This window comes from Bufo bufo, chromosome 4, assembly GCF_905171765.1.
Source record: "Bufo bufo chromosome 4, aBufBuf1.1, whole genome shotgun sequence".
In the NCBI taxonomy this organism is placed as follows: Eukaryota; Metazoa; Chordata; class Amphibia; order Anura; family Bufonidae; genus Bufo; species Bufo bufo.
The window spans coordinates 171,800,905-171,819,467 of NC_053392.1; the positions used below are offsets into that span (position 1 = coordinate 171,800,905).

Sequence of the window (18,563 nt, forward strand, 5' to 3'; positions counted from 1 at the left end):
AGATCCCTGTATAGGACTTAAAGGTGAACGCTAACACCCTTGGGAATAGCACCAAGCCAAATCATTTCAGTTGGCAGAATGGATCCACTTCTGCTTACATGATTCTATTACCCAAAATATAACAATTCTCGAGTGTCTTTTCATATAGCTCTAAAACTGAATAGACTTTAATAAAATGGCAATTATTTCACTGATTACAGTCTTAAAATTAACCCTTTATTTTTTTTCCCTTATAGATTATGCTAAGGAGACAAGGAACTTGAAGAAAGTACAGGCCAAGGCCATTAGCCATAGTATGCATACAGTACAAACAAGAAACACAGCATTGCCCACAGAGACACACTTTCATCTTGCATGCCGAACAATGCCTAAATCAACACGGATCCCATTACACACATTACAGTATATAATTTGTACATTTTATTTTTCTTAATATTTGTGCTAAAGTGAAATTTCTATTCAAACGTGATACAACATATCCTGTCTTTTCTCACAGTGGTTTGCATGCGTACATCTCTTAGCGGAGGCCTAGCCAGTCTTTACATCATCTGTGCCAAATATAAAATTTTCTGCCTCTGGCACCTTCCTGGCACTCAGCACTGGGGTATACCACATACCCTGTCACACCCCCTCCAGCTATGCCCCTGTCAATTAGGACTAATCAATTTTTGCTTTCAGAGTTGAAAATTCTGACTATGTTGTACTTGGTTATCTACAACGTGTTGGTACGTCTTTAGACCAAGATTATAATTTTTTTTATATTTTTTTTCTTTTAAGGTTTACAAATAACAAAGGGTGCACCTTGTCTTTGAAGTTACCATTGTAGCTGGGAGTATGCATGCAAACTAGTTTTACAAGGATGATATTTTCCTGCTCTAGATTGTAACAGGGGGCAAGAGGTCTGACACAGATGAATGTGCCAAGAAACCCACTGCTGTGTATGTTTTTAAAACACATTAAGGCTTTAAATATGGAATTACTATTTGTGCCCATAAAGTGCCATTGAGTGTGTATCATTATAGAGTATTATTGCAACAGTGTTATTTTTCGTATGCATAAAAAACACGTTTTCTATGTTACAATGGATCAGTTGTAGGCACTGTTAGATTTGCAAAGCCAAAGTTCTCACTGAAATGAGTTTACCTGAACCAAACCTGTGAGGTTGACATCATAGAAATGCCATCTTTTTTTGTGGTTTTAAACAAACATGCCAGGGAAAACAGGAAATGCCATAGTGGGTGGATGACATGTATTGTGCTCAGCCATCTAGTTCACACAGGTTTGTTGGTTTTGATATGTAATTTACAGCAATTTATTGAACAAAAAAAAAAAAAAACACAGGGGGAGATTTATCAAACTGCTCAAAAAAAAACACATAGCAACCAATCAGATTCCACGTTTCATTTTTCAGAGCTACTTTATAAAATAAAAGGTGGAATATGATTGGTTGCTCTGGCCAACAAAGCCTTTTTTCCTTTACGCCAGTTTTGATAACTCTCCTCAAACATTTTTTAATAAATCCTAATTATTTATGTTACATTAAGGGCTTATTCACATGACTGCTCCATGTTTTGCGGTCCGCGAATTGCGGATCCACAAAACACATATACCAGCTGTTTGTTTACGTTCTGCAATCTGTAGAATGTAATGGGCTGCCCATGATAGAAATGCCTATTCTTGTCTGTAAAACGAACAAGTATAGGACATGTTCTATTTTTTTTTGCAGGGCCACAGAACGGAGCAACTGATGTGCTGTCCGCATCTTTTGTGGCCCCATTGAAGTAAATGGGTCCGCACCCGAGCCACAAAAAATGTGGCTTGGGTGCGGATACAAACAATGGTTGTGTGAATGAGCCCTAAACCTTATGAAAAAATCGTAGGATATATTATAATACCAGAAGAATATATATAGTTCCAACAACTGATTGAGACCACTTTTATCCAGTCAGTATTTGGTCAGTAATTTCCATCAGCATTTGTTTGCCAAAGCCAGGAGTGGAATCTCCGAAATGAAGAGTATAATGAAAAAATGCATACCTCCTCCTCTTCTAATGCAAAATACTGACCAAAATGCTCCTGTGTGATAGTGGCCATAAATTAGTTTTGATAGCATTCTATCGTTAGAATAGACCATTGATCTGTAAGGATGGGGGGCCTTGTTCTGCTGTCAGACCACTCAATCCCAAATTGACATCCTGTTAACCCATAATTTAAACCCTTCTTACTTGTTTGGCTTTTACAGTATACTAGGGAACCAGTATACTTCTGTCACCCGAATAACCTTTAACCAATAATAAGCCAGAGAAGTGAACTTCATTTCAGTCATTTGGAAGACATACTGTATGAAATTTTACAATGATCTGAGTCTTCTTCTCTACAGGCAGAATGCAGGCTGCCAACATTCTAAATAATTATGTTTAAAGGGATTGTTCTAGATTTTGGTATTGATTGCCTATCCTCATGATAATTCATCAATATCTGATGGGTTCGGGGTCCGAGTCCCAGCAGTCCCATTAATCAGCTGTTTGAAGAGACTGTGGCACTCCGGTGAGCTCTGCATCCTCTTCTTAGGTCTGTGTGTAGCTCAGTCCCATTCAATACCAAGCTCTCCAATGTAGAGCGGTGAGCTTGATAAGCTGCGAGTAGGCTGCAGCGCTCACCTGAGCGCCCCGGCCTCCTCCAACAGCTGAATGATGGGGGTGCCGGTTGTCAGATTCCCAGCAATCTGATATTGATGATCTATCCTGAGGATAGGTTCTTAACATTAAACACCTGGAAAATCCCTTTAACATAAAAATTAGTGGAGCTCAACTTGTTCATGAAAATACAACCCACATCTCTCAACTATTCCTGTGTTCCTTTTATTTGGAGGATTGGTCAGGATCTCAACAGTCTTGTTGTGGGAAAAGTCCTTTAAGGAATTGACTATACACAATATACTGTCTAATATATTAATTTAGGACTCCCAAAGGTGAATGTACACATTAAGCAAATACCTATGATTATTACCCTCTTTTGTTAATGAATGTTTTTATCACAATTCCATTGCTTAATCATCACACGTTGCACTTTTTATTGCCTTAGCATGCATTTTAGAGTAATAGCATGGATCCATTCTGTGACAATAAATTGCAGACCCCTAAATAAATGACAAAACATCACCTCACAAACTATAAGGACATAGCGTGAACATTTAGGCAAGTGATTCAGCAACATTCATTCTAACATAGATTTATAAATGTATATGGAAGATGGATCCAAAAGAATCCTGTCACATAATACACTTACTCTGTTATTAAATGCTGCTACTCCCATCCCCTCCAAAACTATTTAGGGCTGTGCTGTATATATGTACCATAGATAAGCATATACAACATAGTATTCATTTAAGAATACCAATATTTTACACCTAGTATGTACATTACATACAGTATGCACTAACCTGAACTATAGAGAAACATTTAGACTTTTTATGATTGTGTGTAAATATATAGAGTCATATATAATATATTCGATAAAATATATGTGTGTTTTTAAATAAGTGATAATTACTCAGAAGACTGGTCACAGGTGTGCATTCAGTGATGTGCTATTTCTGTGATGTCAGAGTACAAGTTATTACAGCAATTTTATTCTAGTTGTGAATAATTGGTAGGAGTCAATCTTCACGAAGGTTCAGTAAACTCATAGCTATAAAATTACCCATATGACAAAAATTACCAAAAACTACAGTTCTTTCAACGTATGCATTTTTCTGATTTGATGTAGAACATTTGAATTGTATTCCATGGATGAACTTTGTATTTTGCTAGTGGACACATGTGCAATGCATTGGCTGGGTAAGTAGCCTTTACTAATTGGTTCAAGGAATATCAGCCAAGTTATTAATTTCCTACAGTAAGATAATGATATAATAAATGCTATAGGACAGGATCATAACATGGATCATGTCATTGTCCACTCATGTGCAGTACAGTGTATATTCAGTGTGATGACCACCTTATTACCACCTTATTCTAGCTTGTAGATCCTATACAAAACAAGTTAATAATTTACCTTATGAAAACATGGGCTAATGTTAACCCAAGTTAGACTGGGGTAGATGCTTTGGTTCACTAGGTTTTGAGAGTGGTATGGAGTCAGACCCTCAGGGCTATAATGGTCATGAGCTGTTTACCAACCACCATAGTTACAATGCACTAAATAAAAGAGGATGTCCAATTCTTTACTATTGATAGACCATCAATATCTGATCAGCCGGGGTCCAACATCCTGCACCATTGCTACTGGAAGTCAGTGCTGAAACTGCACATCTGAGTCCATTATGTAGCAGGCAGAGTTGGTTACTGTAGTGGTGCTCCTATTGAAATGAATGGGAGCAGGGATGTATTTCAAAGCCCTGTCCACTGATGGAGCTGTGCATTTACGGCATCGGATCTACTCTGAAACAGCTGATTGGCAGGGGTGCATGGTGTTGATCCTCCGTTGATCAGATGTTGAAGGCCTCAATAGTAAATAACTAGACAATCCCTTCGAGGGTCATAATATACTTGCTGATTTAACATGATGCCGCGGAGCAGAATTTGATCTAATATATCACCTGCATCTAAACGTTATTGCATCTTATCTAAAATATAATGAATCTGACTCAAAGGCTCTATGTTCTATCTGGCCAGTGGACCATGGAAACTGGTAAGTCCACTTCATCCAGCCTATGCATTGCTTTGCCTTAATAGCAAAGAACCCATATATTTTAGCATTGACAAAGTTTTCCTCATCCAAAAATATTTAATGTAGAATAATAAAATATTCTATTAACTGTTCATCCATTTCATCCTATTGCTAAGAACCTGCACCCGAGAAATCTTTACACACAGAACTGGCTGCAGGACCCTCAGAGTCACAAATGCTTATGATTGAGATACATGATATAACAATCACTTTAGGTATGGGGCTGAAGACAAGATTAATGATTGTACTGTGCATCTATTAAAGCCTTAGATTACATTACGGGTTATAACCCAAACCAATGTAATTTCAGTTGTGTTAAGAAAGTTTAAGTGACTTTGCATTTTATGATAATTACTTACATAATTGAAATAGTTCTTTTTTTCTTGTTAAAATGTAATTTTTAATTTCATACATTTATTAGAATGTTTTCATTTCTATTGCAAGTTAAATACTGTTAAGTTTGTAGGTTTTTTTTTCTCATTGACATAAGTTTTACTGAAAAAAAAATTCAAAATAGAAAAAAAAAGAATAAAAAGTAGTTTTATTTTCTTCATACCATACTCAGTTCTAAATTTACATGTATTGTCATATAAGTATTTGTATTATTGTTAACAAAATGATTTCTATTTTACTGACTTAATATTGCAATGTAAGAATATCAGTCATTGTTAGTTTTCACTAAGAGAACAAAGATCTTTTGTATGGATATCTTATATTATGTAATCATTAAAAGTAAGGTGTTACGTTGTTGCTACGGCAACAATCCTGGCAGACAATTAAGTAATATTTTGATGAGTTATTTTGTTTGTAATTAGTTATGATAAAATAGTTCCTAGATATTAGAGTAAAAATTTATTTTCTACTGTATCCATTTCAAATGTTAAGATATTGTTTTAATATTTTTGGAAATCCCTGAATATCAGGCCTTGTTATAAATAAGCTGCATAATCAATAAATCAAGGGACTTTTTTTGTTGATAATCCAAATATTCAAAGTTTACGTAGCGAGTAAGAGTGTGCAAACTCTTGAAGGTTGATCATGCTGCAATTTTGCATGTCGGAAAAGATAGGGAGAAGTTGACTTTTTGCACTTCTGTATATAGTCAAAATAAAGAGAGAAACATGTATTATAGTAAGATCTTATTTTGAATAAAAATGTCTATAATTACAAGGAGTTTTGTTAAGGCTTATAAATGACAGACTAAACAAAATTGCTTGCAAAGTGGCACAGAGGTAGCACTCCATACCCCATAAAAAGTTGCTTTGCTTTATGTGATCAGCTTGTAGTTTGCAAGGATTTTTTAGCTGGGCAGATATACCATTATTCTAAGATCATATGACTTAAAGATACAGACCCACTGGTCCACGTCTGCCTGAGCAGCATCATACAAGCAGTGCAGATATTCCAGCCATTGAAAGGTAGTCATGGATCAAGTAATCCATCCATTACTCGAACAAACAGCTGCATGTTTAAAATATCACAGATAACAAACTATATTAAGGGTATATAACTATTCAATTTCTGACAGTTTTGTAGTTTATCATTCACAAGATATACTGAACTTACTGAGTTTCACAAACCTTAAAGTGCACCTGTCACCTATACATAGCGGAGGAGGCTGTTTTATGGGCGGAACAAATAATACAGAGATATGATGCACCTTGTGCTTCAGTGATGCTACCAAAGACACAATGGGTCAGTTGCCTGTGACTTGTGAAATCACGACTGATTGAGCATAAAAAGCTATCAATGGAGCACAAAAGTAGTACTGATGCAAAAGGATGACCCGGGATCTCTTAAACCTTCAGCCACGACACCTATTCTTGCAGCAGCCACTGTAGGAGAAATGTAGTATTACATGCCGTTCATTAACATGAACAGGTTTCCATTTTATATATGGCCATGCAAAGTTCACCACAGTGGAGCCTCCTCTCTGGCTTATGGAGGAGGCCCTCAAGAGGCTGACTTTCAACCTCCACGATGTTCATACAGCTGTAGTAAGTGTCAGATGGTGCATTACTCTACTTACATAGAAATATAGTTGATAAAGTTGAAAAAGGACACAGAGCCATCATCTTCAACATATTATTCTGTTGATCCAGAAGAATGGAAAAATCAATCATGAGGCTAATGCCATTTGCTCCATAATATGGCAAAAATGCTTTCCTCATACTAAATATGGTGATCAGAATAAATCTCTTGAGCAACATCCCACTTGTTCTAATAGTATGTGTATTAGAATAGCGTGCTATGAAAATGGTTGGTGCTTCATAAATCTGAGTGTCCTAGTAGTGCATATAAAAATGCTTTTTCTAAATGTTGTAACCCCTCCAAAACATCAATAGCCACATTTTCATGGATATTTGTTTGGTGCACAAAATAGAGACCTCCACTGTGTTTCTGTGAAATGTACACTTTATATTCATTAGCAGGCAAAACAAACAGCGCACATTAGCTGCAGTTGTAGTGTGATTTTATATTTAATTTGCTTTTAATTGTTCTTTTAGCAGATGATTTGTATATAAGTACTTAATAAATTGCACTCACCAAACAGTATATTGTTGTAAACCAAAGCTAAAATTTATTATTGCTATTATTATTATTGTTATTATTATTATTGTTATTAATATTATTGGACCATTTTATTACCCAGAAGTCACACTGGCAAATACCTAAGTTGCACTTAAATTGAATTGTTAGACTCTTCATCTGCTAGAAGGACATATGTGCTTGATTTTGCAGTTGTATAACCACAAGCTTACTTTTTTGCTAGTAGTTGCTGAAACCTATGTACTCCGTCTTCGGCTGCAGTTTTTTATGCTTATTTTATTCTTACTGCTAATAGTTGATCATGTTGTATGAAAATAAAGTGAAATTGCCCTAATAAAATTTACCTTTCTGGAGTTGGTTTTCTGTGTCTGTGACATTTCTTAGTCTGAAGAGAAAGAGTAAATTAAGAGATATATTAAATAGCATAGAAAATAATATTTATGTATCAGATGTAGTGTTGATCACGAATATTCAAATTGCAAATTTTTATCTCGAATATCGACACTTCGAGAATTCCCGAATATTTAGAATATAGTGATATATATTCGTAATATCAAATATTCGAGATTTTTTTTAAATCAGTACACATGATCCCTCCCTGCTTCTAGCTTGTGGGTCAATGAGAAGGCTGCAATATCTTTGACTTTAGGAGTAGTGTTGATAGCGAATTTTCGTAATGGGAATTTTTGTAATGAGAATTTTCGTAATGCAAATTTTCATAATGAGAATCAATGAGATTGTGAAAACTCAGATCCGATGGTATATTCTAACCCCCAGGCATTCCCATGGTGACGGGGACTCTTGTCGGGGAGGAGGTTGCCAAAGTGGAACAACTGTACAGATTTAAAAAAAAAAGACGAATATTCTAAAAAACTAATATATTAGTTTTTTAGAATATTTGTAATATTCAAAAACAAGAATATATAGCAATATAGCGAATATTTGAAAAAAAAACTAATGTAGAACAATTTAGCTAATAGAGTGCTATAATGTTTTTTTTTTAATAGTTGTAATTTTTTTCCAATCTGAACTTCAAATGAGAAAAAAAATTACAACTGTTAGACAAAGAAGATTATAGCACTATATTAGCTAAATTGCTCTATATTAGTTTTTTTTTTAATATTCACTATATTGTTATATATTCTTGTTTTTTAATATTAGGAATATTCTAAAAAACGAATATATTTATTTTCTAGAATATTTGTCTTTTTTTATCTGTACAGTTATTCCACTTTGGCATACTCCTCCCCAACAAGCGTTCCCATCACCATGGGAACGCCTGTGGGGTTAGAATATACCATCGGATCTGAGTTTTCACGATCTCATTGATTCTCATTACGAAAATTTGCATCACAAAAATTCTCATTACGAAAATTCGTATTCCGAAAATTCGCAATCCACACTACTCCTAACGAATATTCGAATTCGTGAATATTCTACGAATATTCTACGAAATATTCGTGAAATATTAAGAATTCGAATATGACCCTAGACCACTAATCGGATGTGCACACACACACACACACACACACACCTTCTTTGAATTCTATGGTTTTATGTCTCTTACATAGTTCTGTATGAATTTTAGCCTACTCTTTCTTACAGCATTCTTATTTTATTGAAGTTTCTGGGCATTCATTTATGCTCAGCTCTCTGGTCCGGCCAAAGCATTTCAATTGGGTTGAGATCTGGACTTTAAAATTGCCATTTCAAAACCTTGATTCATTTCTTTTTCAACCAGTCTGCTGTAGATTTGCTAGTGTCCTTGGGACCATTACCCTGTTGCATGACCAGTTTCATGGCCTCATGTTTGATTCAAGGATACTTTGATATACAGAGGAGTTCATAGTCAACTCAGTGACTACCAGGTGCCCAGGTCCTGTGGCGGCAAAACAAGCACAAATCATCACCCTTCAAAACATTGTTCTTGACATTTGGTTTGAGCTGTTTGTGCTGATATCCTGTGTTCAGTTTTCAATGTGCATCATTGTCAAACATCTCCACTTTGGTTTCATCTCCACAAAGAAATCATTTGATTTGTTTTGATGAAACTTTAAAAACTTAAGCGATGCTGCCATTTTCTTTTTAGAAAGAAGGTTCTTTCCCTGGGAAATCCTTCCATATAAGCCATACTTGTTCAGTATTTTTCTAATTGTACTGTTATGAACGTGAATATTAGAGATGAGCAAATTTTTCAAAAACTCGATTCGGTCGGTTTGCTGAATTTTTTTAAAATATTCGCTTCGATTTGAATTTATTCACGGCAAATCACGTTAAAAGCGGCTAGAACCTTATATAGTGGTGTAGAACACTGTGCCTTGCAGTAACATGCATCGGGAGTTTGCTGTGGTAGTGAAATAATACTATGAGTCAGTATGACATGCAGATGACAGGCATTGCTCTTAGAATCACTGCACACATTAGAATCACTGCACTTATTTGGGCAGTCACGGGGCCAAAACTGACCAAATAACTCAAGTGTGAACTCAGCCTTGCAGGTCGATGTTAGCGTCAAGAAGAAGCGCACTCCTTTTACACCATCGTTAGCTGATTCCACATAGATGTCTACAGAACCTGTTCTATTAAAGGCTTATACAAGTAGAGTCCCCCGACAGAGTGGAGGAGGTATCAGCAGTAAGTTTGTGTTGACGTCACTGATTATTTTGCCTTTCCTCTGATCTGTCAGAACAATAACCCCCCAAAAATGGATCCTGTCTGTTGAGCATCTGCCTTCACTCGGACAGTATTTGGTCAGTAATCCATCAGTATTGCTAATGCCAAAAAAACAGGAGTGGATCCAAAACAGAGATGACCGACCGACCATCAACCATTCAAGATCAGCTGGGTTGCTGGTCAAGACACGACTGTTAGATGACACCGGGAGCTCAGGTCTCTCGCTGCGACTCCTGCTGCCTGTGCCTGTGAGGATAGTGGTGTGTGAAACACGCTAAAAAAGACCAAAGGAGAAGGCGCCAAGTTCCCTAAAAGTAAATTATGAAGAGGCTATGAAGTGGATCATACAGGGAGTGCAGAATTATTAGGCAAGTTGTATTTTTGAGGATTAATTTTATTATTGAACAACAACCATGTTCTCAATGAACCCAAAAAACTCATTAATATCAAAGCTGAATATTTTTGGAAGTAGTTTTTAGTTTGTTTTTAGTTTTAGCTATTTTAGGGGGATATCTGTGTGTGCAGGTGACTATTACTGTGCATAATTATTAGGCAACTTAACAAAAAATAAATATATACCCATTTCAATTATTTATTTTTACTAGTGAAACCAATATAACATTTCAACATTCACAAATATACATTTCTGACATTCAAAAACAAAACAAAAACAAACCAGTGACCAATATAGCCACCTTTCTTTGCAAGGACACTCAAAAGCCTGCCATCCATGGATTCTGTCAGTGTTTTGATCTGTTCACCATCAACATTGCGTGCAGCAGTAACCACAGCCTCCCAGACACTGTTCAGAGAGGTGTACTGTTTTCCCTCCTTGTAAATCTCACATTTGATGATGGACCACAGGTTCTCAATGGGGTTCAGATCAGGTGAACAAGGAGGCCATGTCATTAGATTTTCTTCTTTTATACCCTTTCTTGCCAGCCACGCTGTGGAGTACTTGGACGCGTGTGATGGAGCATTGTCCTGCATGAAAATTATGTTTTTCTTGAAGGATGCAGACTTCTTCCTGTACCACTGCTTGAAGAAGGTTTCTTCCAGAAACTGGCAGTAGGACTGGGAGTTGAGCTTGACTCCATCCTCAACCCGAAAAGGCCCACAAGCTCATCTTTGATGATACCAGCCCAAACCAGTACTCCACCTCCACCTTGCTGGCGTCTGAGTCGGACTGGAGCTCTCTGCCCTTTACCAATCCAGCCACGGGCCCATCCATCTGGCCCATCAAGACTCACTCTCATTTCATCAGTCCATAAAACCTTAGAAAAATCAGTCTTGAGATATTTCTTGGCCCAGTCTTGACGTTTCAGCTTGTGTGTCTTGTTCAGTGGTGGTCGTCTTTCAGCCTTTCTTACCTTGGCCATGTCTCTGAGTATTGCACACCTTGTGCTTTTGGGCACTCCAGTGATGTTGCAGCTCTGAAATATGGCCAAACTGGTGGCAAGTGGCATCTTGGCAGCTGCACGCTTGACTTTTCTCAGTTCATGGGCAGTTATTTTGCGCCTTGGTTTTTCCACATGCTTCTTGCGACCCTGTTGACTATTTTGAATGAAGCGCTTGATTGTTCGATGATCACGCTTCAGAAGCTTTGCAATTTTAAGAGTGCTGCATCCCTCTGCAAGATATCTCACTATTTTTGACTTTTCTGAGCCTGTCAAGTCCTTCTTTTGACCCATTTTGCCAAAGGAAAGGAAGTTGCCTAATAATTATGCACACCTAATATAGGGTGTTGATGTCATTAGACCACACCCCTTCTCATTACAGAGATGCACATCACCTAATATGCTTAATTGGTAGTAGGCTTTCGAGCCTATACAGCTTGGAGTAAGACAACATGCATAAAGAGGATGATGTGGTCAAAATACTAATTTGCCTAATAATTCTGCACTCCCTGTAGAGATCCGTATAATGTAATCTATATAGACTTAATAAGTCTATACAGATTACATTATACGGGTCTCTATAATCTACTTCATAGCCTCTTCATAATTTACTCCTAGGGAACTTGGCGCCTTCTCCTTTGGTCTTTTTTAGCGTGTTTCACTCACCACTATCCTCATTCTCTATCACCTACCTAGAGTTCTCCAAGGCTAGGTTGAGACCATTGGCAGCCTGCCCACCTATGCTTTACTAAGAAATATATTTGTATAATATAATCTTTTCTTATTTCTCACTTCACCACACAACGGCAAATACTTTTTTTGTGTCACTAATACACGCCAAAAAGGGCTTTAGAATATATAACTGCACCGCTTAACGGCAAATATATTTTTCTTTTTTCCACTTATACACTCCACAAAACGCTTTAGAATATATAACTGCACCGCTGAACGGCAAATATATTTTCTTTTTCCACTAATACACGCCAAAAATGGCTTTAGAACATATAACTGCACCGCTGAACAGCAAATATATTTTTCTTTGGCCACTAATACACGACAAAAAGGGCTGTAATTGTTGCACTTCACGCAACAGCTAAAAAGTCATTTTTTTCCCACTAATACAAGCCAAAAAATGCTTTAGAACATATAACTGCACCGCATAAGGGCAAATAAGACGTAAAATATTTCCTTGTACTAAACCCTGTTAATGGCTGTATCAAACAGCACTTGCACCCTAATAACAGTAACGGTTTGCTGGAATTACAGAGCTGTATAATGGCAATTTGGATCCCCAGTCAGTGCAGCAAGGTGTAATAGGATTGTTATTATTACCCAGGCTGTAACCGCCCCTACTGAACCCAGATATACATAAATACTGTGGAATGATTCCTCCCTATCCTTTCCCTACACCTTGAATAATCTTTCCCTGAACTTGTAAATCGTTTTCTTTAGCACAATGAAGTCTTTCCTAGCACTGTCCCTAGCGCCTTCTGACGTCTCTCCCTGCACTAAGTACACTGTAAAATGGCAGAATCCAAGATGGCTGAGGCTATTTATAGGGCTGTGACATCACAGGGCTGGCTGGCTGCATTCCCAGAGTTCCTTGCTTCATGTCCTCACTCATGCAGCAGCCATTTTAGAAAAAAATGTGATTTGTTACCACGAAACGTGAGGAAATTCGGATCGAATTCCACTTCATCAACTTCGATTCGCTCATCTCTATTGAATATTTAACACGGTAAAGTAAACCTGTTTGGTCTTAGATGTAGCTCTTGAGTTTTCTGAAATTTCTCTATGTATTGTAAGGTTTGACCCTGGGGTGAATTGGCCAGAACATCCAAAAGTGGAAAGATTGTTATCTGTGTTGAATGTTTTCAACTTGTGAATACTCTTTCTCACTGTATAGTTGTAATCAGGCTGGAAGAAATTTTGATTATCACAAAGTTTTCTGCTTCCGTTTTTATGGCGGCAGTTCCCATTAACTCTAGTTTGTTGTGAAGAGTGATTAGATGAATTGCAATTGCTAAAAAGTTAATTTAACAAAAATTAACTTAATCACAAAGAAAACATTTATACTGCATTTCTGTCCTGCCACAAAATGACCTGCTAATGTCATTTTAGTGTTCTTGTTATCTGAGGAGAAAATGTTAATGAGGACAAGGCAGCAGATATCACTCTGTCATGTGACTGAATTATATGATAGACTGATATTTTACAGGAAGTACAGGGATTTGCCTGCAGAGGTCTGGGGTAAAGGTATTTGATCTGAGGAAGCCCTCTTCAGACTGTTTTTGACATCTGGAAAATGATGCTCATGCTACCATGAGTCCTGTATCATGCCAGTAGTAAAGCATCCTGAGATCATTCATGTGTGGGGTTGCTTCTTATCAAAATAAATTGGCTCACTCCCAATTTTACTTAAGAGCAGTGCCATTAACAAAGCATTCTCCAAAAGCAATTTCTCCCAAATGTTCGTGAACCGCAAGTTCGTGGCGGGCCCCATTCACTTTAATGGCAGGCGAACCTGAAAAACCTTCAGGTCATATTTGTAGCCACAAAATACTTACTAGAAGTTCACAAATCATCCCATAACATGGACAGTGACATACCAGAGGGGGATCAATGGCAAAAATTCCCACCAAAAAATAAGTATTTTAATCAGGGGCCATTTTTATGTGTCTTAAAGGGAAACTGTCAAAAATGTGCCCTGCTGGAGCCTAGAAAAATTGTGTTTTAGACCACGGGAGTACAGGGCCCAAACATTAGGCATTCACCGGACAGAAAACATCAAGTGATTATGTGGCTGGAGGTATATTAGACGGTCAATGGATATCAATTTTACTGCAGGCCAGTGGACTACTGGCGCCAAAAATTATTCATTCACCGGACAGAAAACATCAAGTGATTATGTGGCTGGAGTTATATTAGACGGTCATTGGATATCAATTTTACTTCAGGCCAGTGGAGTATATGCCCCAAACATTAGGCATTCACCGTACAGAAAAGATCAAGTGATTATGTGGCTGAAGGTATATTACACGGTCATTGAATATCAATTTTACTGTAGGCCATTGGAGTACAGGCCCCAAACATTAGGCATTCACCGTACATAAAAGTTCAAGTGATTATGTGGCTGGAACAAAATCTCCCCTCTTGAAAAAAAAACATATGATAATAGTTGAAATTCGATAACACATGATAGTCACAGGTGTTGAATTCCTCCTCGGCCCCAAATATTAGGCATTTTACCGGACAGAAAAGGCCCTTTATGCCTCTGCATTTACATAAGACAGGGACCATTATTTGTCCTGGGTGGTGGCGGATAAGTGTGGGCTGGCATGAGGAAATTCAGTTAAACGTGGTCGTCACAGGTGTTGAATTCCTCCGAGATCCATGCCTCATTCATTTTTAGAAAGGTGATGTAGTCCACACTGTCATGAAATAGTCGAGTGCGCTTATCGGTCACGATCCCCCCTGCTGCGCTGAACGTCCTTTTGGACAGAACACTCGACGAGGGGCAAGCCAAGAGTTCCATGGCAATTTGTGCCAGCTCTGGCCACAGGTCAAGCCTGCACACCCAGTAGTCAAGGGGTTCCTTGCTTCACAGAGCATCCACATCTGCCGTTAACCCGATGTAGTCGGACACCTGTCGGTCTAGGCGTTCCCTGAGGCTGGATCTGGAAGGCGGCTGTCAATGGGTTGCTTGCAAGAATGATCTCATATCCGAAGAGACTAACACATGTTCAAACTGCCCTCTTCTTGCATGCGTTGTAGGATTGGTACCCGCAACTGTTTCTCTGTGGGTGGAAATTTCTCTGCCAGCGCCCGCAACAGCAGAATGCAGCATCTATCGAAGCAAGGCCTGGAAATGCTGCATTGTGACAGCCCTCTGTGATGCTGGTAACATGGCCGCCATTTTGTGTTTGTACCGGGGGTCTAAGTACATTGCCACGCGGTACTGGTCCTTGCCCTTTAAGCTTTTTATACAGGGGTGCCTCTTCAAACACTGGAGCATGAAGGCCCCCATTTGCACTAAATAGGAAGCGGTGTAACGCCCTGGCTCCTGCTCATCGGGCAGGAGAATGTCGTCCTCGGTCTCATCCCCCAGCCACGGACAACACCAGGGATCCCAGAAAAGTATAAAGCCTGCTCTTCTTGCTCCTCCTCCCCCCAAGCACCATCCTCCTCTGACTCCTCTTCAGACTCCTGCTGACTTGTCTCAGATGGAGTAGCCCCCCTGGGAATTCATTCAGCATTGCGACTTCCTCATCTTCCTGCTCCTAGACGGCTTGATCAATTACACAATTCAATGCACGCTCCAGAAATAAGGCGTAAGGTACGATGTCACTGATGGCGCCCTGGCTGCTACTGACCAGTTTGGTGATCTCATCAAGTGGCCGCAGAAGTCTGCATGCGTCGTGCATGAGCAGCCACTGGCTCGGTGAAAAAAAAAACAAGCTCCCCAGAACCTGTCCTGCTGCAGAGTTCGTATAGATGTTTCTGCTGAAGCAGCCTATGAAGCATATACAATGTGGAGTTACAGCGCGTCGGGCAGTCACAAATCAGACGTCTGACAGGCAAGTGGTGTCGCCGCTGAACGTCAGCAAGGAGAGCCATGGCCGTGCAAGATGTTCTAAAATGGCCAGAGTTTTTCCTGGCCTGATGCAAGACGTCCTGGACCCCGGAGTATTTGGCAACTAATCGCTGCACGACTAAGTTCAGGATGTGTACCATGCATGGCACGTGTGTAATTTTGCCCTGTTTCAGCACGCTCAGCAGATTGGCACCGTTGTCGCACACCACTTTACCAACTGTCAAATTAAGCAGGGTTAGCCACTGATCGGCCTGTGACCGCAAAGCTGAAAGCAGTGCAGTACTGGTGTGGCTCTTGGCTTCCAGGCACAACAGCCACAGCACATCATGGCAACGTCTCACCTGGCACGTCAAATAGGTTCTGGGGGGATGCAGTGGAAGAGGCGGTAGCATTTGAAAAGGAGGAGTCAGCCGAGGAGGAGACGGAGGATGGATTAGGAGGAAGAAAAGAAGAGGCAGGCCTGCATGCAATCCGTGGCGGTAACACCAAATCCACACGGGTGCCACGGGTTACATACTTGACAGTCGTCAGAAGGTTCACCCAGTGGGCAGTAAAAGTTATGTATGTTCCCTGCCCGTGTTTGCTAGACCACGTGTCTGTGGTCAGATGTATCTTGGCCACGACACTATATGCCAGAGATACATTCACTTGCCGCTGAACATGGCCATATAGCTCTCAGATGCCCTTCTGGAAGAAATATTTCCTTCCAGGGACCTTCCATTGCTGTGTGCCAATGGCCACAAATTTTCTAAAGGCCTCCGAGTCCAATAGTTTTTATGGTAGTAGTTGGCGGGCTAGCAATTCCAACAAGACGGCGGTCAGCCGTCGGGCAAGAGGGTTATCCGGCGTCATCAACTTCTTACGTTCAAACATTTGGGCCACGGAAGCCTGCCTTTTGCCAGATTAACACGACGACAGCACGGTGGAAGGTGGAGTGGAGGAAAATTGAGAGGAGAAGAAGAAGAGGCAGGACGTGGATCGCCGAGAGTGTGGCTTTGTGGGTTCTGACGGTGGTGCTCCCACTGGGCTCGGTGATGGGAGGCCAGGTGCCTTCTTTAGGCGGTCGTCCCTAGGTAAGTGTTGGGCTTACCGAGACTTATGCGTTGACAGCACAGGCTGCAGATGGCAACACTATTGTCAGCAGCTGACACGTTAAAAATAGCCCACACTGTGGAGCCATGTGCCGGCGTCCTGGGAGCACAAGATGTGACCGTTCATGGTGGATGGCTCGCTTCAGATATATTTGCAGTCTGCTTTTTGCCACCTGTGCACTGCGAGTTCTGCCTGCTTCTCCTCCTTCTCCTCCCTCTCTGCTGCTCCGTCTCTCCCTCTGAACTCCCCTCCTCTTCCTCTTTTGTGGGGACCCTTGTGACATCCATCGACACGTCATCATCGTCACCTTCACCACCACTGACATTAGAGATCCGGATACTGTCGTCAGACCACTGGGTAGAGGCCGTTGCTACCTCCTCTTCCTCATCCGATGCCAAGAATGGCTGCGAATCGGTAAGGTCTGGTAATGGATGGAAAAGTAATTCTTCTGACTCTAGTGGAGTGGCTAGGGTGGTGGTGGTGATGTCTTTGGGGGTGCACACAGCAGAGGATGAGGAGGGTGCAGAAGTGGAAGGCTAAGTGAACCATTCAACCAACTCTGGTGCATCCTTTCACGTAATCGCATGCACCTTCTCCAACTTCCCACTTAGGCTCCGGCCTGGTGCACCTGCCTGACCTCTACCACCCCTGCTGAATGGCCTGCCTCTTCCTCTGCCTGTTATTTTCAAAATGACCCTATGACAAAGTCCCTATAGAAGAGAAGTATTTGTGGAAGCAGGTATATCGCAGGCCTCAATCAATATTTGGTGGAAGTTGGAATATCATTACCCTGTATCAGTATTTTGTGAAAACAGGTATATAGAAACCAATAATGAGTATTTGCTGGAAGCCGTTAAATCATACTCCTTAATCAATATTTGTGGGAAGCTGGTGTATCGCAGGTTTCAATCAATATTTTGTTGAAGCCGGTATATCTATCCCCTCTATCAGTATTTTGTGGAAACAAGTATATAGAACCCAAAAATGAGTATTTGCTGGAAGCCAGTAAATCAAACCCCTTAATCAATATTTGGTAGAAGCTGGTGTATCGCAGGCCTCAATCAATATTTGGTGGAAGCCGGTATATCAATCCACTCTATCAGTATTTTGTGGAAACAGGCATATAGAACCCAATAATGAGTATTTGCTGGAAGCCGGTAAATCTAACCCCTAATCAATATTTGGTGGAAGCCGGTGTATCGCAGGCCTCAATCAATATTTGGTGGAAGCCGGTATATTAATCCCTTCTATCAGTATATTGTGGAAATAGGTATATAGAACCCAATAATGAGTATTTGCTGGAAGCCGGTAAATCAAACCACTTAATCAATGTTTGGTGGAAGCTGGCGTATCGCAGGCCTCAATAAATATTTTGTGGAAGACAGTATATCAATCCCCTCTATCAGTATTTTGTGGAAACAGGTATATAGAACCCAATAATGAGTATTTGCTGGAAGCCGGTCAATTAAACCCCTTAATCAATTTTTGGTGGAAGCCAGTGTATTGCAGGCCTCAATCAATATTTG

General features: G+C 39.8%; 1 protein-coding gene across 11 annotated transcripts in view; it reads left to right on the top strand.

The window, feature by feature from the left end:
- The window catches only part of MBNL1 (muscleblind like splicing regulator 1), a 209,371-nt gene extending 208,115 nt beyond the window's left edge, over positions 1 to 1,256 (top strand). For all 11 annotated transcript variants that reach the window (XM_040428118.1, XM_040428111.1, XM_040428114.1 and 8 more), the window contains one exon: positions 237 to 1,256. The gene's annotated coding sequence lies outside the window, so the exon portion shown is untranslated. The remainder of the gene's footprint in view (positions 1 to 236) is intronic.
- Positions 1,257 to 18,563: the final 17,307 nt, after the last annotated feature.